General features: G+C 61.5%; 1 protein-coding gene across 2 annotated transcripts in view; it reads left to right on the top strand.

Moving 5' to 3' along the window:
• MAML2 (mastermind like transcriptional coactivator 2) overlaps positions 1-8,301 on the top strand; it is a 114,825-nt gene that overhangs the window by 465 nt on the left and 106,059 nt on the right. The gene's annotated exons all lie outside the window — the stretch shown is intronic.

Raw genomic sequence — 8,301 nt, 5'->3', positions numbered from 1 at the left:
GTGAGTCCCCGCGCCGCTGGGGGGCTGAGGGGAGCGCTCGGCCTTCAGGCCCCGCAGAGGCGAGGGCGCCAGGACGCGATGCCCTAGGGCGGGCTGCCCTTCGAGGACTGGCCCTTCGAGGGGTCCTGACGGGAGGTGCTGTGCGGAGGCCCGCCCTGAGGCAGGTGCGAAGGGGCGTGGCCAGCAACGGGGCGTGGCCAGCGGCGAAGGGGCCCTGTGGCAGGGGCGTGGCCAGAGGTAGAGGGCGTGGCCAATGGTGGGGGGTGTCCTTGGCAGGGCGTGGCCAGCGGTGAAGGGCGTGGCCAGAGGTAGAGGGCGTGGCCAACGATGGAGGGGAGCCCTGTGACAGAGGGAGTGGCCAGCAATAGAAGATGTGACCAGAGGTAGAGGGCGTGGCCAATGACGCAGGGGTGCCCTGTGACAGAGGGCGTGGCCAACGATGGAAGGCGTGGCCAGAGGTAGAGTGCATGACCAGTGGTAGAGAGTGTGGCCAATGATGGGGCCGTGGCCAGAGGCAAAGGGCGTGGCCAATTATCCAGGGCAGCCCGCTGACAGAGGGCGTGGCCAGAGGCAGAGCTCAGTGGTGGGAGCGTGGCCAGTGGCCAGTGCTGGGGTGGCGTGGCCAAAAACAGGGTTGTGGCCTGTGGAGGGTGTGGGTCTGTGGCTTGTGGCCTGTGGCAGGAGTGTGGTCAGCAATAGAGGGCGTGGCTAGTGGCAGAGGGTGCGGTCAGTGGTAGGTGTGTGACTGGTTGTAGGGTCATGACCCACAACAAGGGGTGTGGTCAGCGAGTGGCCCTGACTAGTGGCGGAGGGCGTGGGCAGTATGGGGCGCCATTCGTGGAAGGACAGGACCCAAACTTGGGGTGCGGCCGTGTGGCAGCATGGTCAGCGGCAGATAGCAGGGCCCTGGTATCCTACTGGGGCAGGTTCTGGCCTGGAGACCACCCGTAGGTGCTGCGGCGAGGGCCCTGGAAACAGAAGTGAAGCTGTGCTCCCCCACACTGAGCTCTGGAAGACTGGCTCCCCAGTCCAGTGTGCCCCGCCTGGTTCCCTGGGCGCCTAAGAGGCTGGCGCAGGGCCTGCAGACTCCTCTCTGGCTCCCCCGGTGGCCTGAGCCTGCGCCTGTGGCCACCAAGCCTCTGGACTCAGTCTGGGGCCAGAATGCGGTAGCCAGAGGTGCAGCTTTGGGGAGCAGCCCAGGGGAGACTGTGAGCTCTCAATTCAGTCCTGGGGGTGTGTGGCCTGGACCCCCCTCCCCGCACCTGCTGGCCAGCCCTGACCCCCTCCCTCACCTCCACCTAGGAAGCAGGACTTCTGGGTAGAGTGGGGAGCACTGAGACTGGCTGGGCTGGAGAAGGCGGAGGTGTGTGTGTGTGTGTGTGTGTGTGTGTGTGTGTGTCGCCATCTCCTGTGGCCAAGAGGAGCAAAAAGCCTCGATTGTCCCCGGTGCATTTATAATCTGCCAGCAGGCCTCCCAATAATGCCGCTCTGTGTGCTTCCCGGCCTCCTGCCGGGTGTCTGCAGAGGACACCATGGGGACTGGTGCCCGGAGGTGCAGGAGCCCGTGTCTGAGGGAAGGTGCCTGTGTGCCCAGCCCCTGGGCCTTGGAGGGAGGGCCCCCTCCCTTTATCGTGAGATCGTGGCCTAGCCACAGAAGCGACTGGTGATTGCCATCTGAGGACAGCGGTGTCCTCACTATGAGCCCAGGACGGTGTGGCCTTTGCCCTCGAGGAGGGTGGCTGAGAGCCCCCCAGCCCCCCCAGGCGTCCAGCCCATGCTGGAAACCCCCACTCCGCAGTGCCTCTCACAGATGGCCAGGCCAGCCCTGCCCTGCCTGATAACATTGTGTGGAGCCGGGCCTGGGCCCGTGCGCTGACTCACCAGCTGACTGGCCCACAGGCTCCCCCTCACTGCCCCCAGCCTCTGAAACTGGGCATTCAAGGGGCCTTTCCGGGAAAGAGTGCAGGCATTCTCTCTCCATCTGCCCTGGCCAGATGTACAAAGTCCAGGCGTGCTGAATGCAGGGCTCTCGGAGCGGATTCCTGAGCCCAAGCGGCCAGAAAGGGCCTTGGGGCGCCGGGGAATACCGGTCCTGTACACGGGAGCACCCGCACGCCTGGCCCCACCTTTGGGGCTGTGTGAGCGTGTCCAGCGGGGCTGGCCGGGTATTCCCCAGTGTGGGTGTGACGGGTGGGATGAGCAAGCACCTCGGTGTCAGGCCCTCCCGGCACCCAGCCAGCTGTGATCCTGCCTGTATTGAGCAAACGAGCAAGTGCGGGAAGCCCTGTTTTGCACAGAGGGCCTTCCCGTGCTCCCAGGGCTCCCAGCAGCTCTCGGAACCACTTGGATCGGCTTTCACACTAAATCACCTTCAGGAGAAGTGGCTTTGAGCCTTTGTGATCACAGGCCCTGGGGACTGGGGCTTAGCTCCTGGACGCCTGTCTTCTTCCCTCTGGCTCCACACAAGCTCTTGCTGCCTTGCCTGAACCCTGTGTTGAACGGGGAGGTGAGGGCTCCAGGTCTGCTCTGACAGAGTCGCGTCCCAGTCCTGTGCACCCACAGGCATCCTCTGTGCCACAGAGCGGAGCTGGAGCTGAAGAACCGTGCCCGTGTGTGCCAGAGGGCTTGGGGGGAGCCCAGGAGGTGCAGGGTTTGTCACCGGTATTACTCGTGACTAAAGCCTCGGCCACAAACTGTCCTTCCAGTTTTCCCAGGATCAAATGTCCGTGTTGGCTTTCAGTCCCAGGCTGTAAATGGCTTTTGTTATAAACAGAGGGCCTGGGACTGCAGGTCGTTGCAGATAAGGTGGCTAGCAGGCCACTTCTGTGTGCATGAGCCCCAGGGCCTGGGAACTGCAGGGGCGGGGGCAGCCGGGCAAGGAGTGGTGGGAGGGTCTGATTGGGGGCTGCAGGCACCCCAGCAGCTACGGGGAGGTGCTTGTCTCCCACCTGAGCAACAGCAGCAACGCTGAGGCCTGGGAGAGGTGGATGTTTTGTCAGCAACAGTCTGAGATGCTAATTGTTAGCTTAGGAAAGTCACACGCGGGCTGTCACTCGGCCAGCATTCCCCAGTCACGTCTCACTGATAATCATCGAGTTTCCAGCCGGGCCGTTGGGAATGTGCGAGCTGGGCAAGGGGAGTGGGGGTGAGTTCAGGACGGCCCAGCGTCCAGACGGGGTTGGTGGCTGTCTGTGGGACAGGTGTGGAATGGAGCAGAGCCTGAGGGGAGCTCACACCATCTGCACGGGCACCTGCTTTTGTCCTGTTTTCCAGAACAGGGTCACAGAAGGAGGGTTCATCTCATCTCGGCCCAGGCCCTGCCTCCTTCTCCTTTCGAGTAAAGAAGCAGAGGACCTCACGGAGGCCAAGGAGTTTGCGCAGAGAGGGGCTGGTGTGGTCCTTCACCGCGAATTGGCAGAAGCGGGAGAGATAGCTCATTGGGGGGGGGGGGGGTGGCGGCAGTGGCACACCCGGTTAAGCACACTTATCACCAAGCACAAGAACCCGGGTTTATGCCGCGCTCCCCACCTGCAGGGGGAAGCTTCACAGGTGGTGAAGCAGGTCTGCAGGTGTCTATCTTTCTCTCCCCCTTCCCTTCTTAATTTCTCTCTGTCCTGTCAAATAGAATAGAAAGGAAAAAGAGAAAAAGGGGATCATGCAGTAGCACAGCGGGTTAAGCGCACATGGCACAAAGCATAAGGACCGGCGTAAGGATCCCGGTTCGAGCCCCCGGCTCCCCACCTGCAGGGGAGTCCCTTTACAGGCGGTGAGACAGGTCTGCAGGTGTCTGTCTTTCTCTCTCCCTCTCTGTCTTCCCCTCCTCTCCATTTCTCTCTGTCCTATCCAACAACAACAACATCAATAACAGCTACATCAATAACTACAACAACAATAAAACAACCAGGGCAACAAAAGGGAAAAAATGGCCTCCAGGAACAGTGGATTCCTGGTGCAGGCACCGAGCCCCAGCAATAACCCTGGAGGCAAAACAAAACAAAACAAAAAAAAAAAAAAAAAAGAAAAAGGGTAAAAAAGGCTGCTGGAAGCACCAAGCCCCAGCAATAACCTTGGTAGTAATGAGAGGAGAGAGAGAGAGAGAGAGAGAGAGAGAGAGAGAGAGAAAGAGAGGGAGAGGGAGATGGAGAGGAAGAGGGAGGGAGAGGGAGGGAGAGGGGAAAGGAGGGAGAGGGAAAAGGAGGGAGAGGGAGAAGGAGGGAGAGATGAAAGAGAGAGCTCACAGGGTGGGTGTGAGGGAGGTACAGAGGGACAGAGCCTTGGGGTGAGAGACGCCCTTCACACACACACAGAGATGGCAGCTGCTGGGGGCTTGGCAGTGGAGACAGGTGAGCCAGGACCCCACCTGCTGGGTCCCTGCGGTGGCTGGGAGGCACCTGCTCTCCGATGCTCGGCTCACATGTTCAGCCCTTTCTGCCTGTGGACAGACTTCAACACCCAGACAAACGGGGCTCCCCGTGCCCCTAGACAGTGTGTGGCCAGTGTGGCAGCGCCGTGCTTGTGCCTGTCTTCTGCACTGGGAAGGGACCGCACTGCTCAGCTGGTCTGGGGATGCCGGGTGCTGCCTGTGTCCTCTGCCCCTGTGCTCAGTCCCCTCCTGCTCCCACAGACTCTGGGGGCAGGGGAGTTGGTTTGGGAAGGATGGTCGCATGCAGGCACTGGCTGGGCAGCTGGGGCAGGGCCTGAGTCCTCACTGGGCCTTTATGCCCCTCTGAAGTCAGGCTATTTTACAGACAGGGAAGCCGAGGCTCAGCGCTGCAGGAAGTGTTTCTGCTTCATATCCCTGAACCGCATATCTGTGAGGGCACATTAGCTCTTCTGGGAAGTAGAGGAGCCTGGGGGAAGGGTTGAGCCCTTGTGGAATGGGGGGCTGGGAGCCGCAGGGAGCCTGGTGGACCCTGAGGTTGGGACGAGGGGCTTGGGGGCCAGGGAGGTCCTGCCGGGGACATGGCAAGAGTCAGGCAGAAGCCATGGGAGGTGGTGCAGGGAGGAGCCGGAGCCGGGAAGGATGGGTGCTCAACGTGGCCGGGTGCTGTGAGGAGCCTGCGTCTGTGGCTTCCCCTCACCTGGCACTGGGAGGCAGCTGCACAGAATGGGTGAGGTCCAGGTGTCTTCCCTGAGGGGCAGCCACCTTCCAGCAGCCCACAGTGCTTGCTCACAGCTGGGAGGACATCTGTCCATCCCAAAGCAGCCCTGGGCATGGCTGGCTGGGGCAGGGGCTCCCGGTGCTGCAGGCCCTGAGCAGGCTGGCAGGGCTCCCCACACAGACGGCCCTGGAGCAGCTGAGAGTCCGGGCAGTGGGCTGTGGGTGGGAGGGGATTGGTGGGGCCATAGGTGGCGTCCGAGCAGAGCTGGTGTGTCCAGCGCCCACCTGTAGCCCACAGTCACCTCCCCTCTGAGAGTGGTGCTGGGCAGGGTGGGGTGGCCGCTATTTCTAGTGCTGTCGGTGCTGTGGGAGCAAGGGGCTGAGTTGCAGCCATAGGAATTGGCCGTGAATACCTCCTGCCACCACCACCTCCCAGCCCAAATTCCTCCCTGTCCAGCATGGGGCTTCCAAGTTCTTCTGAAGGAGCTGAAAAGAGCTGATCACCTGTCTGCTTTCTAATCTCTCCTTCTTTCTTCCAGGGTGATGATCTCTGGTGCTCAGTGCTGGCATTTTGAATCCTGGCTCCTGGCAGCCATTTTCTTTCTATTTCTTTTTCTTTATTAGATAGGACAGAGAGCAATTGAGAGGGGAGAGGGAGAGAGAGAGAGAAAACCACCTACAGTCCTGCTCCACCACTCGTGAAGTGTGTCCCCAGGCTCCTTCCTGCAGGTGTCTGAGCCGGCACCCAGGAGAGGCAGCTGTCCACCTGCCTACCTGCACTACGCCTGCCAACACAGCCAGGCCTGCCAGGAGCTCTCAGAAGGGAGCCCCACGGCAGTGGGTAACCCCACTTGGCAGGCTAACACACAAGCTGGCGAGGGACACGGAGCAGATGCAGGGGAGCCAGGCAGACCCTGGCCCAGGCCGGCTGTGCCAGCTCTCGCTCTCTGCCGTCCTGAATCAGCCATGCATTTCTGCTCAGGAGCTGGCCTTCCACAGGCCCTGTGAGGCTGTCTCCTGAGAGCACCGTGCTCAGCCTCTCCTGAGGAAGGGCTGTGTGTTGGGGTGTCTGTGTGGGGAGTCACTCAGGCTTTGTTTCATCTATCAGGCCCAGGAGCTCGAGAGCAAGACCACCTCTGTGACCTGGATGTCAGGCCGAGCTGACCTGTGGGCCCAGCAGAAGTGGGTGGAGAGGTCAGGGTGGCCCAAAGGGTGGACAGTCCACCCCTCCTTGCTCACCATACCCCGAGTCTGCTCCTATAGCAGCCAAAGGGCGTCGCTTGCCGGCATCATCTAAAAATAGGGCCCGGCTCTGTCAATCACAGAGATGCCAGGCCAGCCAAACCCTCTGCCCAGGGATGGGCACAGACAAATCCACTGGGAAGATGCCCCGGGAGCCAGAGCAGGCAGGGCTGGAGCCCAGCTTCCCGATGCCCACTCCAGGCTCACACACAGGTCTCTCACCAAGGCTCTTCAGGGCTCCAGGGAAGCCGGTGCAGAGGGGACCCTGGGCTTGGTGGCCCTGCAGGGCCAGGAATTCAGCTCCTGGTGTGGGTGGTCCTAATGGCAACTGTGACTCCTCCCATTCTGCTCCTCGCCTCGTAGCATGACACCCCCACTCTGGTCGCCAAAACATGGGTACCGAGCCCCCCTTGAGTCCTCCACGGTCTCATGATGTGTTTTCACCAAGAATTTCCAGGATGGCTTCCAAAAGGGCAGATCTGAGGCTAAGTGGTCTTACCAGCACTGAGGATAGTGGTGGTGATGATGGCTGTGAGGTGGGAGTGGTGGTGGTGATGGTGGCGATGATGGTAGTGATTGTGATTGTGATGGTGATGGTGGTGGTGGTGGTGGTGGTGGTGATGGTGGTGATAGTGATGGTGGTGGTGGTGGTGGTGGTGGTGGTGGTGAGTAGGGCCCTCTAAAAGGCAGGAAAGAATGTTGACAGCCCTCAGAGGGGTGGTGGCTTCACAGGAGTATGCTCCTCCCCAGCTGATAGCAGGAGGGGCAGGACTAGAGCTGGTGGGAGCATTCGGAGACTGCTGCTCCTGGCCTGAGGGATGTGAGTGAACAGGTACCAGGCAGCCTGGAGGAGCTTGGGCAGCTTCCGTTCTTGGCCTCTACCTGAGTCTGTTCTCTCTAAACTGTCACCCGAGTCCCATCCTTTGTCACCTGCCTTCCGCTCGATGCACCTACTGTCCTCAGAGGCCTCCATGGCCCTTCTCTGTGGTGTATGTTCCTGAAGTCATGGTGGCTACTGTCCACTGCACATCAGCACATGGACCCGAGCCTCAGGAATGAGCTGCCAATGCTCACAGGGCACAGGGAGTGCCCAGCGGGGCAGATCACAGGGACAGGCAGTGCCCAGCAGGGCAGATCACAGGGACAGGAAGTGCCCAGCGGGGCAGATCACAGGGACAGGCAGTGCCCAGCAGGGCAGAACTCACAGGGGACAGGCAGTGCCCAGCGGGGCAGAGCTCACAGGAACAGGCAGTGCCAGCGAGGCAGAGCTCACAGGGACAGGCAGTGCCCAGTGGGGAAGAGCTCACAGGAACAGGCAGTGACCAGCGGGGCAGAGCTCACAGGGACAGGCAGTGCCCAGTGGGGAAGAGCTCACAGGAACAGGCAGTGCCCAGTAGGGCAGAGCTCACAGGGACAGGCAGTGCCAAGCAGGACAGAGCTCACAGGAACAGGCAGTGCCAGCGGGGCAGAGCTCACAGGGACAGGCAGTGCCAGTGGGGCAGAGCTCACAGGGACAGGCAGTGCCAGCAGGGCAGATCACAGGGACAGGCAGTGCCCAGTGGGGCAGAGCTCACAGGGACAGGCAGTGTGCCCAGCAGGGCAGATCACAGGGACAGGCAGTGCCCAGCGGGGCAGAGCTCACAGGGACAGGCAGTGTGCCCAGTGGGGCAGAGCTCACAGGGACAGGCAGTGCCCAGTGGGGCAGAGCTCACAGGGACAGGCAGTGCCCAGCGGGGCAGAACTCACAGGGGACAGGCAGTGCCAGCGGGGCCGAGCTCACAGGGACAGGCAGTGCCCAGCGGGGCAGAGCTCACAGGGCAGAGCATTGCCCAGTGGGGCAGAGCTCACAGGGACAGGCAGTGCCAGCGGAGCAGAGCTCACAAGGACAGGCAGTGCCCAGCAGGACAGAGCTCACAGGAACAGGCAGTGCCAGCGGGGCAGAGCTCACAGGAACAGGC

This window comes from Erinaceus europaeus, chromosome 20, assembly GCF_950295315.1.
Source record: "Erinaceus europaeus chromosome 20, mEriEur2.1, whole genome shotgun sequence".
NCBI lineage: Eukaryota > Metazoa > Chordata > Mammalia > Eulipotyphla > Erinaceidae > Erinaceus > Erinaceus europaeus.
Note: the sequence above shows the minus strand (reverse complement) of the source record. Positions and strands in the feature narration are given on the sequence as shown.